Here is a 17037-nt window from a genome sequence, read left to right on the forward strand (position 1 = left end):
TCCGGAGACCGGGGTTCGATTCCCGAACTCGACGAATTTCCTACTCGGTTTTATTTATTTATCTGGCCTGACTAGAGAGGTTAATTACTCTAATTGGACAATTAAGCAGTTATCTAAACTCAATTCCACTTACTACACGATCTCTTTAATTGGTTGCATGGTTACTAGCCAAAGTACAATTGGCCCCGTTTGAAATTCGTGCACTGTGACGTCACGACCGTTTCGACCAATTGAAAAGCGTGACATTTCTGTCGACAAGTCCTGCTTACAACGATGAGGCATTAAAGGCTTCCGCCTTAAAAACTAGAAGAAAAAGGCAACCACATGGTGACGGTGAGTTTCAAATCCCCGACCTCCCTTCGCATGTCGCGCACGGTACACTACAGTTTTATGTACACTGTAAAAAATAAAACACCTCTAAAGGAGTTTACAGGTGTCTATAACTCGCACCCTTGCACCCGGCCCAGAAGGGTGTTTTGTGATTTCAATACACCTTTAACGTGGGGTGTTTCATGAAAGAACCGACCCGAAAATGATACAACTTGACCCAAAGGTGTTGAGGTGTATCACACGCTATTACCACCGAGCCACAGGAGTTTTATGCTTCTTACACCCCTACACCCTTCAGGAAAAAGCATGCAATGGGTTCATAATTTGTTCCCACTTTTATTACTTTTCTTAAGCGTTCTTTAAATTTACCATTATAATGCCTATGTATTGCAATATACCTGTATTACTGGAGCTCTTCATAGCAGTAAACAGGCTGTATGCACCTAAGAAAAACGTTTATTGACAAAACTCACAAAACTGCAGAAATGTTGAATGTTTTTATTAGAACAAAACACATCCATAAAACAATGCACAAGAAGCTTCTCCAATGAATTCCTCACTGCCATCCAAAGAACTTAAAACTTTAAGGTACAACAGCACCATACCTGCTGTTATTGGGTTTATGGTGCTGCAAGAACAAGGTTCCATTGCACATACTCTACCTCCTAATTTTTCAGAGCAAACAGAATGAAAAATTCATGCCTGTGCAGCCTTCTATACCAGCCTGAAGAAGGCTTGGACTGTGACGCTAACTCCCAGGAAAAAGCAAAAACGCAAACTTAAGGCAGATTATGCTGAACACCCATATTCCTGACATTATGGCAGTTGTGGAGTGAGCCGCAGTGGTAAGCCTGCAGAGTAGTCATCCTCCCTCGACGAACAGGTTCTCAGCCACCTCAGGATTGTCTTCGGTGAACAGCATACATGGTGTGAGTCTGCATTTCAGACAAAAAGAGTAAAATATTTCATATCAGTTTACACTGCTCAATGGTCCTTATAAATGCCAACATATTGCTCATTAACAATGTGTTTTATAATGCATGCTAACGCTAACAGAAAGAAGAAAATCTGTCCAAGTGGCAAGCAGGCGCCAGCTGTTATTTTTTGAACCATTCCAAAGAGGCCACTGTGGTTTAGAAAAAATAGCTCTAAACGGCATTATATAAACAATGTTTTAGCTAAAAAGATAGATGTTATGAAATGGAATGAAGGTGGTCAGGCCATGCAATTAATTCTGCATGAACTGCTACAAGCTAGTGCAAACCACTGGCCTGCCTGGCGGGTAAACTGATTATAAAAGGCACAAAACACCATGACAACAAAGGCGAAAATAGAGCACTTCAAAATGCTTTACAATAAACCAAACGACAAGTAATGTGCAACATTCACTGTAACAGAAAGCACAGTATCTGATCAAAGTCAGCAATACGACCCCTTCTATGAGAGTGGTCGGCTGCAACTAACGCAAAGCATGCATTCATTATTACACCAAGCAAGTGACATCTTGAAAGGCAGGCAACAGTGCTAAGTTAACATATCAACCATGTCCGCAGCCAGTAAACTCAAAAATCCATCAAGAAAAATTTGCACAAGGCCACTAAACTACTACAAGAAAAGGAGCTCGGCCAGTTGGTGCATGAATCTTTGCAAAACCACGCAGGATAACAGGACACAGACAAGACAGGTGCAGCGATAACAACTTCGGAATTCCTTGTTTAGTTTGCAATGAATACAGGAAGCATCATCCAAAATACAAAGAAGGAAAGTCATGGAATCGTCATTTTGTCAAATCTGTCGTGATTATTTATCCAGGTAGTTGATTTCTTTTTCGTTAGAGTTAGTGATGATGTGCTTAAACAGGTTGAACAATTCTTATGTACTATGCACGTCTCTTACATTTCCTCAGAATTTTACATTGTCGAAAGTGTGATATACACTCACAGTCCGATACGTGTCTTGGTAGCTTGCTACCACATACTTTCTCAGTATTCCGACATGTTGCATTAGATAAATGATAACATGCTGGCCTTATTTCCCAACACAGGACGCTCCGCGTGACGGAGGGATCTTGTAAACTAAGCCACTGTCGCATGCCATGAATTTGTCTCTGTGCTTCGTCTTATGCTGGGCTGTTTTTGAAGCACCTTTGCTAGGAGCATTGCATACTACGTTCAGCTACTTTCTGTGAAAAAGCAAGTGAAGCCACTGCAAAGAACTTCCACAAGCTGCAAACGAACGTCAAGCCAACAACTTCACCAAACTAGGGCTGGTTGTGAAAAAGAGTGAGGGCCTATGCCTGAATGCCTTCTTTATGGCAACAACGCAATGATAACTGGCCTTTCAGAGTAATTGTCTCTGAACAAGGATCGCGGCAGCAACCCTTAGGGCAGTATCTGCAAGAATTGCTCTCCTTGCTCACCGTGGAAGACCTTTTCCTGGTAAAGAAGCCAGAAGTGTCCGCATTCCTCTTGAACAGCCGTCTAGAAGGAGTGTCTTCTCATTGCCATCAAGGACTAACATTACACGCTGCCACATACCACCTTGTTTGAGACGGTAAGAGAAGGCATTGATTCAATGGGAGCAGCACGAATCCAGAACCAATGCAGAATTAATGCTGATAGATTCCTCGAGCTGCTAACCATCTATTATTTTAGTTTAATGACCTGCACACACAGTGGCAAGGAGTATGCACCAGTTCCTGTGTTGCACTAATTCTCATTGTATTGCTAGCCTGTCAAGATAGCCAACTATTAAAAAGCTTTGCATGACACCAATTTGATAATGACCTTCGAATTCTTGGACGACTTCCAAGTAATCCACAAGCTTCATAAACAAGGGCAACACAACGGCATTGTTCACATATTCAAGACCTTCTCCGAAGTCCTTGCTGGAGGTACAGCTTCTCGATCTATGGCTGCACATCAGAGAGGCTCATATGTGCTGGTGTTATGTTCCACAGTAAAAAAAAAAGACTGTTGCTACTGGCACACTAAAAAATGTCTCAAACAGATTGTGTATTGACTGTCGGCAGGAAAGCGTTGAGGCCCAACTAACATAGTTACCTGAAGCTAGTTTCCCGGATGACCTCGTCTGCAGCCTTCGCTTGAAGATAATGAAAGAAATTTGCTGATCCACCCCAACGAGGCTTCAGAAAGAAGAATGGAAGTTAGCTGTGACGGCATATGTGCATGGTATCAGCCACGCGCAAGAGAAAGTGGTCAGGCGAGCTGGTGTGAACTTACTAAACAAGGTGCCTAAGTCACTGTCGCATGCTGCGGATTTGACAGCCTTCTTTTATACCAGGCTATCTTTGAAACACCCTAGCTGGGCGTGTTGCATACTAAGTTCACATCAGCCTGCCTGACCACTTTCTTTAGTGCGTGGCTGATACCATGCACCTATGACCTTAATCACCGTGTTGCCCACTACCCTACTGGCTTCCACGTACTCCTCTGGCTCCCTGCACACCATGTCGGCCTGGGTGAGAAGCTGCTGCCTCGTTGCGTGGTTCCTTACCGCGTCTTCTCTTCAGGCAACTGAGCAATGTGATTGGTTGGTTGGTTGGTTTATGGGGTTTAACGTCCCAAAGCAACTGAGGCTATGAAAGACGCCGTAGTGGAGGGCTCCGGAAATTTCGACCACCTGGGGTTCTTTAACGTGCACTGACATCGCACAGTACAAGGGCCTCTAGAATTTCTCCTCCAAAGAAATTCAACTGAGCAATGTGACCTATGAAATCGCGTCCCTGCACCCCCGCACTCTTCTCCCGGCCCCCTCCACAAAGCTCGTGCACGTCACCTGTCTTAAGCCCTACCATTCACACCACCTTAGGGCGCCCAGGGGCTGTGCTTCCTTCCCGCGAGGCGGAGTGGGTAGTGCTACAGTGCAAGTCGCAAGGCGAAGAGGACGTTGTTTTGACACTGGGCAGTTCACGACAACAGAGACGCTGCAGCTAGCGCTCGGGGTGACTTGGTTTGGGGTGCCTTCTGAGTGCAACCTGTCGCGCCTGCTGCTGAGCTAAACCCCATAATAATATGCTATGGCAGCTACGTTCCGTTCTTTCTGAAGCCTTTTAGAGGTAGATAGGCAAATTTCTTTAAACTGAAGCCAAGGCTGCAGATGAGGTCATCTGGGAAATCAGCTTCAGGTAGCCATGTCAGGTGGGCCTCAAGGCATTCTTGCTGACGGTCAATACACGAGCTATTTAGGATATTTTTCAGTGCGCCAGTAGCAACAGCCTTTTTTTCGACCCTGAGAAGTAACGCCAGCACATATGGGTCTCTACAAAGTACAGCCACAGATCGGGAAGCTGTACCTCCAGTGGCATTTCTTTGGTCAGCTCAAAGTTAGCAAGAACTTTGGAGAAGGTCTTGAAGATGTCAACAATGACTTTGTGTTACCCTTGGTAATGAAGCTTGTGGATTACTAAGAAGTCGTCCACAAATCGGAAGGTCGTCATCAAACTGGTGCCATGCACAGCTTTTTAATAATTGGCTATTTTGACAGGCTAGCAGCACAATGAGAATTAGTGCAACGCTGGAACTGGTGCATACTCCCTGCCACTGTATGCACACATCATTAAACTTTACATAGGTAGAACGGAAGTAGATGGTTAGCAACTCGAGGAATCTATCCGCATTAATTCTGCACAGGTTCTGGAATTGTACTGCTCCCATTGAATTAATGCCTTCTCTTATCGTCTCAAACAAGGCAGCATTTAGCAGCGTGCAATGTAAGTCCTTGATCAGAATGAGATGACAATTCTTCTGTACAGCTGTTCGAGAGGAATGGGGACACTTCTGGCTTCTTTACCAGGAAGAGGTCTCCCACGGTGAACAAGGAGAGCAATTATTACTGCCTTGATCCTTGTTCAGCGACAATTACTCCGAAAGGTCAGTTATTGTTGGTGTTTTTGCAATAGCGAAGGCATTCAGGCATAGGCCATCACTTTTCTTCATAGCCAGCACTAATTTGGACAAGTTGTTGGCTTGACACAAGTTTTTAGGTTTCGTTCTTCACTGTTTGGCGCTTGACCTTCTTTTGCAGCTTGCGGAAGTTCTTTGCGATGGATTCATTTGCTTTTTTGCAGAAAGTAGCTGAACGTAGTATGCAACGCACCCAGCAAAGGTGCTTCAAAAACAGCCCAACACAAGATGAAGCACCGAAACAAATTCACAGCATGCGACTGTGGCTTAGTTTATGAGATCCCTCTCTCATGCGGAGCGTCGTATGTTGAGAAATAAGGTCAGCGTGTCAACATTTGTCTAATAGAACAAGTCGGCAATACTGAGACAGGATATAGTAGCAAACTAGCAAGACACGTGCCGAACTGTGAGTGCACTCCACACTTTCGATGATGTAAAATTCTTAGAAAATATAATTAACAGCTCATGCCGAGATATAAGAGACGTGCATGACACATAAGAATTGTTTAACCTATGGAAGCACATCATCACTAACACCAACGAAAAAAGAAATTGGCTATCTGGATAAATAATCCCGACAGATGTGACCAAATGATGATTCCATGACTTTCCTTCTTTTGTATTTTGGATGATATTTCCTGTATTTATAGTGAGCAAAGCAATAAATTCCTGAATTGTTAGTCAGCGCAGTACCTGTGTCTTCCTGTCAGTGCCCTGTTACCCTGCACGCTGCTTTGCCTGGACTAATATACTATCACACATTAAGAGATGAAGTCTACATCTGGAAAAAGACCACAAGGGGTTCCAAGCTGTTTCCTTTCTGGTTCGCGTTCCCTTTCTTGGAGGCATACATGCACTACGTAGTGAACAAAAGTACAAAGTAGATAAATAGAATTGATCATCTTGCAAATATCACTACTGTAAAATGGTGTTAACAAATGGCCACATTCATCCTTAGGACAGATCTGCATTTCATCTGTCATTACATATGAAACATGAAACTACCAAGCAACCAGGTGAATGAATACATTTTTCCCAGAAATTTACCAAAGGTACACACAGTGATACCATTCCAGTGGATCAGTTGAGTCTGCTGCTAAGGAGCAGCAATATTCATATGGGGTCAACGCTAGCAGCATAAAATATTGGCAACGCAATACAAGTTTGCATACAAGATGCGAAATAAATGGCATGATATGGAACCATTCCAATTATGCAAGCAGAAAAAATTGCATTCAACCTACACTGCAATATTAATGAGCTACAAAAATAATATAAAGGCTTGTTCAAATCAGCGCACAGTTGGCATTTATATGCCATTGGGCCATTCCATGCCAACTGTTCCAGGCTTAGCACTGAATCTTCGATTTCTTTAAAAAAATTCATGGCTTATTGCATTACTTAGGCAAACATTATCCCAGCTTGTTTTAGGCAGAGCAATTTTTTCCCGTCGTGACCGCCATCTCATGTTTGAAAGTGATAGCCAAACGTAAGCTTGCAGAAAAATTTGTAAAAAGAAACATTCTTACGCAGGACTATGAAGTTTCTGTTATATAAATTAAAGGTATTACATATCCAATGCAGTAAATTGAACTTATTTTTTTTTAAATAAAACATGTAGTAAGTACAAAACATAAAAATTTGAAATCTTATGTTCTCACAGTAGTTATTCTATTTTCTAAGCTGTCGAGAAGACAAAGGCGATAAAAATGTTTGAGAGAGCAAAACACGTAAGGCAAGCCAGCGAAAGCATTCTAAAGTCGAGAAAATTTGCTTTTTGTGACATATTCAGTAGTCTACTACATAATGAGGTGATCTTAATTAAATTATGAAAGATAGAAAGTTAAACAGTACTATTTAATGGCATTTATTTTTAGTTTATTTGGAGCTCTTTTTTTGTTTTAAGCGAGAAAACAATCTTAAAAGTTGAGTCCCTGCGTTCAACATCGACACTGCTCAGTGCTTCCTTTTCACTCCAGCACACTTTGCCACCAGCTGTAAATTACACAAAACCAGCACTCCGCTGCCCGAATCCAATGGTGTGCTGGTCTTCGATGCCACCAGCTTCAGCAATAAAGAAACCTGCTGAAGGATAGATTTACAAAAAGTAAAAATGAAGTGGCCACATGGCAGGACGGCTCTCGTTCCTCGACACAAACAGTACTCAGCCGGGAAGCACTTTAACGGCATTGGTGGAAGTGTGAGGCCCCCTGCAGCAACAGAAAGCATTCAGAGGCCATAGAAAGGTCAAATACTGATCCTCTATAAGCTGTTTACATGGGCGGAGAAAACCATTAAGAGTGTCGTAGCCCTCTGGGCGCTCCAACAAATGATTCAAGAAAATAAAGGTGAACTGACTAGGCGGTTTACAAAAGTGCTACCATTAAAAGGAATACGCATTTTTCACCACATCAAGCCTTTATCTTTCTCTCAATGGTGCATGCTGGACTTAAGTCATGCTCGAGTTTAAACTGACAAAATTTGAGCGAATACGCCAGCAGACTTCTCAAAACCAAAATATGAGGAGCATCCACATGGAGCACCGTGCAGCAAAGCTTTGTGTCTTCTTGATGCCGGCTCTAGCATGCACCGCAGTGTCGAGCAAGCAGCCAGCAATGCTGGGGTTGAAGGTAGAGACTCAAATTGCGAAATTATTTTCTCGCCTAAAACGAAAATTGCTCCAATTAAAATTTTAGAAATGTCACAGCCATTAGAAAGTAAATGAGGCCAACCTCACTGTGCAACTGGTGGCTGAATATGCCTCAAAAATAGAATTTTTTTTAGTTGACTGACATGCCTCGCGTTTATTTTCATCTCTGAAACACTTTTATTCCATCCTTTGCCTTTTGGATAACCCAGAAAAATGGTTTAAATGACTGTTATGAGAACATAAATTGGATAAAAAATATCAATTTCCAATATTTTTGTACCTTCTTTCATGTTTTATACATGAGTCCAATTTATTGGACATGAAAGCACATCCTTTATTTACATGAAAAAAGTTTCAGTCATGCGTAAAGCGTTTATTTTTAACATGTTTTTTTGCAAGACTTAGCTTTGCTATTTCTTGTAAACATAGGACGGTGGCCACGACATGAAACTTCTTTTTCTCTGCCAAGAACATGCTGGAAAAATCTTTGTCATGGTAATAAAATAAGCCATGATTTTTTTGTTTCTTTAAGAAATCAAGTGCAGTCGAGTGCAAAAGTCTGGATAAGGTGGCGTGGAATCACCTTATTCAGTATTGCACAGCAACAAAATACACAGCCTACTTATCACCAGGCATATAGCAGCTTCCATATAGGTCAATATATTGGCTGGACTTTAAGAGGCTTCTGTAACACTAGAAAAATTACAATTGCAAGTTACAAAGAGGACACCAATCTGAATCTTTACATTGTACAGATGTATAACCCTGACACTGAAACTCCCACTCCCCTACTTGGATGGTGGCATTGTTCCTGCCAGTCTACCTAATATAGTCCCCGCAATATCATAATGAGTCGAGCATTTTGCCTTCTGTAGACGTGAGCAGCAAAGGAGACTTAATGCTGCTAATAACAAACATAAGCATCCTAAGAGTTTGGTAAGCTTGCAAAATTTAAGCTTGTTCGGTTCCAAAAAGATGCAATAGCAAACTGAATGGTCATTCATTCAAACCATGCAAATGCAATTGGTAAAATGGCTTCACAATGTAAAAAGTTACTTTCTTGAACTAGTCGGTACATGTTCGTCAGGATGAAAGGCACAGCATGACAGTAATGGGATGAAAGAACTAGACAGACTCGGCGCTGACTGACGATCTAAAGATCGCCACAAAATAAACAAGTGAAAAAAGGGCACAACCAACATTATTTTTTGCAACAGTTTGCCCGCTTGCAAAACATGTGGCACTGCATTAAAGATTGTCTGCAAAGGGCAAAAATGCTGGCGAATAAAAACAAAAAAAAAGTGTTTCAAAATGTAGAAAAACCATTACTCTGCCGTCTAAACTGCTGAGGTAGCCTAGTTCTTTGCATGTGAGCACAACAGTAGGTTTGCTGATGCATTTGTCTTGCTCCTGACGGATCAAACGCATCAACAACAATCTCCCGCGTGTGCTGGTCCTTATGTAAGTGTACAGTATGGTTGGCTGAAAGCAGAGGCGCAGTTTTCACACGACAGCCAATATATGACCATATTGCTTTCGGGAGGTGGTTTTAAGGAGCTCTTGTGTTCGCTCAGACAGTCGTTTAGGCATCTCCTGTTTGACTGATACAGCCCGTTCCGCGGGATAGCTCACTTCTGTGCGCCACATTTTTGGGGCACTTGTACATAAGAGAATTCTTGGTTCTTTTCGCATTCTGCAGGTGCCAACCCTTCACAGTTGACACTCTTGCAGAGACGTTGCAATTTGCTTGGAGCTGAGAATACTACTCGCACACCGGCCCTAGCTCCTATTCTTTTCAAGTTGTGAGACACGTGTGAGACGAGATTGTTGTTGATGCGTTTGATCCATCAGGAGCAAGACAAGTGTGTCAGCAAACATTCTGTTGTGCTCACACGAAAAGAACAATACTTGGGGACAGCTTTCTGTGGCTATGCAGTGGAAGCTATGAGGGCAAGACTTATACAAGGGTGCCTCTTATCACACCGTCACGAGGGACAGAGATAGGTGTTTAAGCTGGCGGTGCGTGCTCGTACCTTCCACTGCATAGCCACAGAAAGCTGTCCCAGACTATAGGCTACCTTAGCAGCTTAGAAGGCAGAATAGTGATTTTTTCAACATTTTTTATTCTTTTGTTTTTATTCGCCAATGTTTGTTTTGCTTTATGTAGACAATCTTTGATGCAGTGCCACATGTCGGTAGTGCTCGTTTTTCATCTTTTTATTGCCCATGCTCTGCGTAGTTGAATTAATTGTGATGCCAGCTACTGCTACCTCAAAAAAAAAAAGAACAGTGGGGTTATGAGCCACACAGTTAGCTATTCTGCTTTAACATAGATCGGACTGGCATAAGTGACTGTACAGGAAATAGAAGATGTATTAAATCCAAAAAGCCATTCAGCTTGCTCTTGCCTACATCTGTAAGTGTGCTCTTGGTGCCAGATGTCCCACAAACTAACCCTCTAGGCTTTCTATGCCACCGTTATCAATGGCTTTTAGTTGATTCTAGCTGCAGCTAACTAACTTGAATGCTGATGCTACAGTAAGGGTCTAGGTTTTTTTTTAATTATCACTCTTGATTGTCTAAGTATTCATACCTGCTTCTGCATTGGGCTTCTGACTGGCTTATTTAAATGAGTGTACCTGCATTATATTTGTCATACTGAGACCCTTACATATGCCCACATATACTTAGTTACAAAAGCAGGTCTTAAAGTGAGCACCCAGTGAGTAGGGGTTCTGTTCTAGCACAGGATTTTATTTTGCAGCACTTTTTGTAACAACCCATTTTCCATTATCAACAACTGATAACGACAATGTTTAGAAATTCCCAACTTCATGACACACAAATAAAGATGCACCAAGAAGCTCTAGTTTTTGTCCTAATCCCATTCACATCATACAAAACAAACCCATCCACACATTTGGCACTTCATTTGCCGTCTCTTGGAATCCACTCCGTTGGTCCTCAAGTGTAACGGAGAGGATTCCAAGAGAAGGCAAACGTAGCAGTGGGCGGCAGGAAGTTAGGTGGGTGGATGAGGTGAAGACATTATGCGGTAGCACACTTTTTATCACCAAATGCTAGTACCAAGTTCGCAGGGATATGGTAGCCGCAGCTGGCAAAGGCAGTCCTTTGCCCTGCAGTGGGTGTAATCAGGATGATGATGATGACGAGAAAACTACGTTCAACAACACTCAAACTGGTTTGCAGTAACCCTATGCTGACAACGAACTAGCAAGGATGTACAATAAATGAGGGCATGGTTAGGCTATGTACCCTGTTTCATGAAGCAGCTTGATGAAGGAAAGGGAAAATGGCCCAAAAGAGAACCAAGCATACAACATAAAAAGAAGCTTGCAGCAAGAACTGAAACGCACCTTTGCTTCCATACTGCTCATGAATATTGCCCAGTGGCAACAAGGTGCAAGCTGTGGCTGTGGACTCCCATGTGGATGTAGATGTTTCCCCCTGCAGACATCCATTTAATACCATCACGATTACAGACCGCCAAAATTCAGAAATTAGGTCACTATGGCCAAAGAATGAAGCTTTTAAAAACTTGCAAAAGCAAGCTAAATATACCTAGCTGGCACAGCACAGGATTCTTTTATCTGGATGACGTTGTAAAAACAATTGAAAACCAAAATAGATAGCAGCGTCAACAAATTTATGCAAAAACCTGGCCTGATGCAAAAACGACCAGCGGTCAGCGCCTGCAGCACACAAAATTGAAAGCTTATCTCAGACGTCCCGCTGACGCAACGCATTTTACGCAGAGATACAGAATAGACCTTACGCACGGGCGGAAAAATTACCATGTGCAGATAAACCGTAGGACAACGAATTTGACGAAATAGCGTTAAACGGCTTTGAATTTGACAGAACAGACATACTAGAGCTCTTAAGTAGCATGAGGCAGTACTTTGCAACATTCGTTTCGTCAAAACAAAAACAGCTCTGAGTAGAATGATTCTCGGCGAACTCTGTTCAGTGCTGCTTCTCTTCCTGGATACACGGAAAGAGCTGCCTGTCTGCAGATCTCGGCACTTTGGTAATAGAAGCGGCAAGCCTTGAGGCCGCTCTTCCGTAAAATATGCTTTGAATAATGCAAACCAGCATGCATGAAGACATAGGATTGCTTACCATTCGAGGCAGGTGCGTAGCCGTGCCGAGCTGAAGTACGTCTCCAAACCACCGCAACGCTCGTGTTTTTCATTAACGCCGACTTCAGGACAACGTTTCTACATTACAAATGCATTGTGGTGCATAAACACGCTCACATTATAACTTCGCCCTTGCTTCCTGACATCAAACCTTTAAAACGTGAGCGAGCGTCGGCCTTTCTGCCAATCTAGAACAAAGAAACGCATTCGGCAGAGCCTCCAAAGGCTGCTTCTGTTCCGATACGTGAGATACGAGTACATGGACAGCAGTGAACGAACCTACGCACTACTCCAGTTATATATGCACAAAAAACACTTCAGTTCAATGCGGTACCTCGGAAAATGCGGTCGAAAACGCAGTTCACGTCAACCGCTGAAGCCCGCGCACCACGACGCCGCGGCCACACCACGTGACACACAACAGGCGGGAACATGGAGGAAGGAAAGAAGGGCGGGAGTAAATCAACAAAGGCCCAAAGGTACCGATGGCCGCCTAGCGGCGGAAATGCAGTTTCAGTTTCAGTTTTGAATTCAGTTTATTGGGCTTTTTACAGTGCGTACGTAAGCTAGAATGTATTTGCAGCACCGGAACAGCGTACGCAACGATTGCCAACAGTTACCAGCTACGGAAAATGCGAAGTGATTAAATTAGATATATTTCTTCGGATTCAAAAGTTACCATGAATTGGCCCCCTTGCCGTTTTTTTCTTTTACGTTCACTCCAGCGGCTGCAATTCGGTGGTGGCAAAATATATATTAAAAAAAGTGTAACCTATATCGTCGTCGAAAGTGGAGGGAGCATGACATGTATGGCAGGCAGGTCGTAGCACATTTTAGGACGGCGGCCTCACCGTCAAGCGACACCTTCGAAGCGCCGCACAGGGACGGTGCCAGGGCATTCGTGGTGAGGTAGCTCAGAGAGGTAGAAGATGGGCGGGAGGGCGCTAGGTTATGATGGATAGGCATAATGCCCCTAGGCCTGTGGCATTGCTCTTCATAAAATTAAATTAATCAACAAAACGCAGCGGTGATTGAGAGGAACACAGAAGGCCAAATGCGTACTGCAAGGTCTGATCGCGACAGATGTTTCTGCGGTCAAGTAGACCTTCGGCTCCCTTGGCGCTCTCATGGGCCCGCACAGCGTGCTTCCACTCGCGGCGCGCCTGTTACGAGATCAGCGGGAGGATCGAAATGGTCGCTTAAGGTTCTAAAAGTTCTAGCTCATGTTCTATGTCCTGTGCTCTGCTGTGCGTAGACGATGTTCGCTAGTTTGTACAGAACGGAAACCGGAAGCACTAAATACCTAAATTGTCCGTGTGTTGTGCGAATGTCAGTGCTCGTTAAAGGACCCACGATTGCCGAAAATAGTATGTAGTCCTCCACTACGGTGTCTCCGATAGCTCAGGTTTAGCTTTCAGACATTAAACGCCGTATACCACAGCATTTTTTTTGTAATGGGTTTGCACAGGTACCTTCTGCTACTCGTTCAGTTTTTGTTCTCCTCCCTTTGATCTTTAGCTTCTCAAGCTCTTCTGGGAACCTAATTAACTTCAGGTCTGCATAGTTACTTTTCTTCCAGTTGACACAGAGGTTGCTTCAAGAAATTGCTAATCTGGGTCTTGTTGTTTGTGCGTAGTTTCGTGTGTAAAGTAGAATGATTTCGCGTAGACAGTACTCCGTTTGAAACCTATACAGGGTGTTTCACGTAACTTGAACCAAGGATTTTAAAAAAGCGGTACACCGCAGCCAGCTGAAACCAACGATGCACTGTTCGCCATTATGTGGCGCTCCTCAGAATATTTTTTATTGCGCTTAATTTGTTAATTAACTAAGATGAATTATGCAAATTTTCAAATATTCACTTTAGTGCCAAGACCGTTACGTTAGGTTGTAGAGCAGATTTATAAACAACCAATCCAGTTCATTGTAGCATCGTATCTCATACGGGGTCCTTTTTTCCGGCATCTAAAAAAAGCCCGCGCGCCAGCACTTTCTGCAGCGGCGCGGCGACCGATCACTTCGCCACGGTCAGCGGGCACGCTGCGTTTGCTCGAAACACCGTTGAGAGCGCTGCAATTTGGTAGCGCACGAGCGTAGTCACATGGTATTTTTTCATATTTCGCGGGCTTTCTTTAGATGCCGGAAAAAAGGACCCCGTATGAGATACCATGCTACAATAAACTGGATTGGTTTTTTATAAACCTGCTCTACAACCTAACGTAACGGTCTTGGCACTAAAATGAATATTTGAAAATTTGCATAATTAATCTTAGTTAATTAACTAATTAAGCGCAATAAAAAATATTCCGAGGAGTGCAACACGATGGCGAACAATGTATCGTTGGTTTTAGTGGGCTGCAGTTAACTACTTTTTTTAAATACTTGATTCAAGTTACGTGGAACACCCCGTATTATCCCAAGACATTAACGTAATGATTTTTCTATTCAATGCGATGCAGTCGTAACAGCTTCACCTTGATATGGATTCAGTACAGGAGCACGTTATTATCAAAACAAGCAATGAGCACCCACATTCGTGGCGTAGATATTATTCCAGCATTTTTTATTGGCATGTGTAATAAAATCAATAACTTTTTTTTCAGCTGCGAGTGAACCAATATTTTTCTCGCCACTGCATGTATGTTCTCGGCTGCGAAAGATGTAAACCATGCCTCAAAGTGCAATCCTCAAAAGCGCATACTATCGCCCCCGTCAGAGCGTTTGTACTGCCTTCATAATTAGTTAAGTTGGGATCGCCATGTGGAATGTTGCCGTAACAATCGCGTCGATGCATCAGTGAAACGTGGATAAAATTCCGAAAACGCATGTTACTGCTTCACACGTGCACGTGTTGTTGTCACAGGAACCACGCCAACATATTTTGTCCCATAAAACACACGAGCTACAGCTATATTTTGTTTTTTACATTTCCCTTCCCCAATTAGTCCGGCATGCATAACTGAGGTGAAGCCAGCTTTACATTTTTTAAAGGAACACCCTTGCTTGCGTTGGGGGGTTTTTTGGCCATATGCACCCGCCCCTAAAATGCTAAGTTGCAGGACGGGTGCAGGACGGGTGCACGAGTAACAGAAACTCCTATTTTTTCGGGTGCGAGGGTGTGTTAGTCAGTTTGTTCCCTTTAAAGGTGTGAAATTTTTTACAGTGTAGACTAGCAGTTGTCCAGCCTTCTGCGTCCAAGTGTACTCATGCTGCATGAAGCCTTATCTTAGCCGCGTTCAGCAGCACCTGCATCGACCTTAGCGGGGCCATGGAAAGTCCTGTAATAGCGGAAATGCTATTCGATGTCCGCGAAGTGCCGTTTGCACGCAGTGTAGGCATTACTGCAGCTGCACACGATTATATCGAACCAGACGTAGATATGTCGAAAACCGAAACTATCCCCTATACATTTCTGTGTAGAAGTATAGGAAACGCGTTATGTATTCTGGAATCCAATTCAATCGTCGGTGAACTGCTCGTCGCTCTTCTCCTAATGCCATTTTTTATAATCTTTTACGCGCAGAGGCGGTAGGCTGCGGAGTCGGCTGCGCAACTCGCGGCCCAAGGGTGGAAAACAATGCACCTTAATTTATTGACTAAATATTTTGTTTACAGATTTATAGTGCTTAGAATATACTGGCGAGTGTGACGAGCACCAGCGCTGGGCTAGGGGGCAGGGTGGCGCCTTGTGCACTAGTCTGCCGATGGCGGCACACACAGAGACTAATGAATACAGGAGAGGTCTGCCTGGGTATGAGCCCAGCATGCCCCTCCAGATGGCGGCAGAGGGCGCTGCTTGATGGGAGGGTGCTGCCGCAACAGACGATGCGGTTCTCTTGCTTCGCAAGGCAGCAAGGTGGTCTTGTGCGTGCGTGTTTAATCTGCTTATGCGGATATCTTTTGTTAGCCGAGGTGCAGTGTTTGTTCTTCTGCGTGACTTCTTGCACCTGCAAGTCATCGCGTCCGCTCCTACCAGTAGTTCTGTGGTGATAGGTCGGTTTTATGCGCGCCTTCTGTGCGTTCCTTCTGTGTCCGCCTGTATCCGTTCTGCGTGTTTTCAGCGTGTAGTCATATCGGGGACGGAGCTCCCGATCGTTCTTTTCCCGTGCTACTTGTGACTGCACAAAAAGATCTCAATGCCGATGCGACCAAGAGACTTGTGGTATACTGCTCGATCAAAGATCGTGTTCCCATGTTTACTGCACCATCTCATGCTACTAAGCTTGAAAAATGAGAGCGAGGCTTCAAAAGAGAAGACAGAAAGCTGAAACAAGCTGCTGTAGTTTGGGAGAAACATTTTTAGAGCAGTTTTATCGAGCGCGTGTTCAGTGCCAGCGAGTTTCCCCGCGATAAAGCGCGTACGAAACCAGACACCGTGCCTACGTAATTCACGCATTATCTAAAACACATAGTGCTTTTAATATCAGCAAAGAGAAAAACTAGGAACCTTTGTGAGTAAGAGCTTCCAGCAAAGCGCCGCACGCGCGCTGCGTCGGAAGCCTCCGAGTTATGTGCAGCCATTGAGAGCGCCGGATCGGTGGGCCTCGAAGGATCTGGTGGTGACAGCAGAGCTCTAATAATTGAAAACTGCCCCATACGCTGTGGTTCAAGAGCAAGCGCTGTGAATTAGTGAAGCGCAGAATGATCGTGTCTGCCGACCTTCAGCAAGAGTGCACCCATTCTACGTCTCTACTCGTATTCCGGTGACAAGGATGGAAGTGAAATCTCTGCCAGTGGATTAATCATCTTACGCCTGTTGTGATGCTGAAGAAAACAACTTTGCTTGATCGGCAATCGGCGGAAGCTGCGGTGTACCCAAGGGGAAGATAGAAGTCAAAACTTATGATCCAAATTAACTTGCAAAGAGGTCGAACCCTTGATCAAGGAGCACAAATCTTTCACAAATCTTTGTGGTGGATGTGGCATAAAGACGGCCTCAGGTAAGCACACTTCCAGGAAAGGCATGGTT

The 17037-nt window shown here is 43.8% G+C and overlaps 1 long non-coding RNA gene across 1 annotated transcript; it reads right to left on the reverse strand.

Annotated features, from left to right (window-relative positions):
• Positions 1-962: 962 nt before the first annotated feature.
• LOC149370316 (uncharacterized) lies at positions 963-12464 on the reverse strand. The gene is made up of 3 exons (XR_016291166.1): positions 12049-12464; positions 11283-11373; positions 963-1265 (listed from the first exon to the last, which is right to left on the reverse strand). It is a non-coding gene; the product is annotated as an uncharacterized LOC149370316 (long non-coding RNA).
• Between the last annotated feature and the right edge of the window lie 4573 nt (positions 12465-17037).

The sequence above is a fragment of the Amblyomma mixtum genome, chromosome 1 (assembly GCF_055824585.1).
Source record: "Amblyomma mixtum isolate Tamu chromosome 1, ASM5582458v1, whole genome shotgun sequence".
NCBI lineage: Eukaryota > Metazoa > Arthropoda > Arachnida > Ixodida > Ixodidae > Amblyomma > Amblyomma mixtum.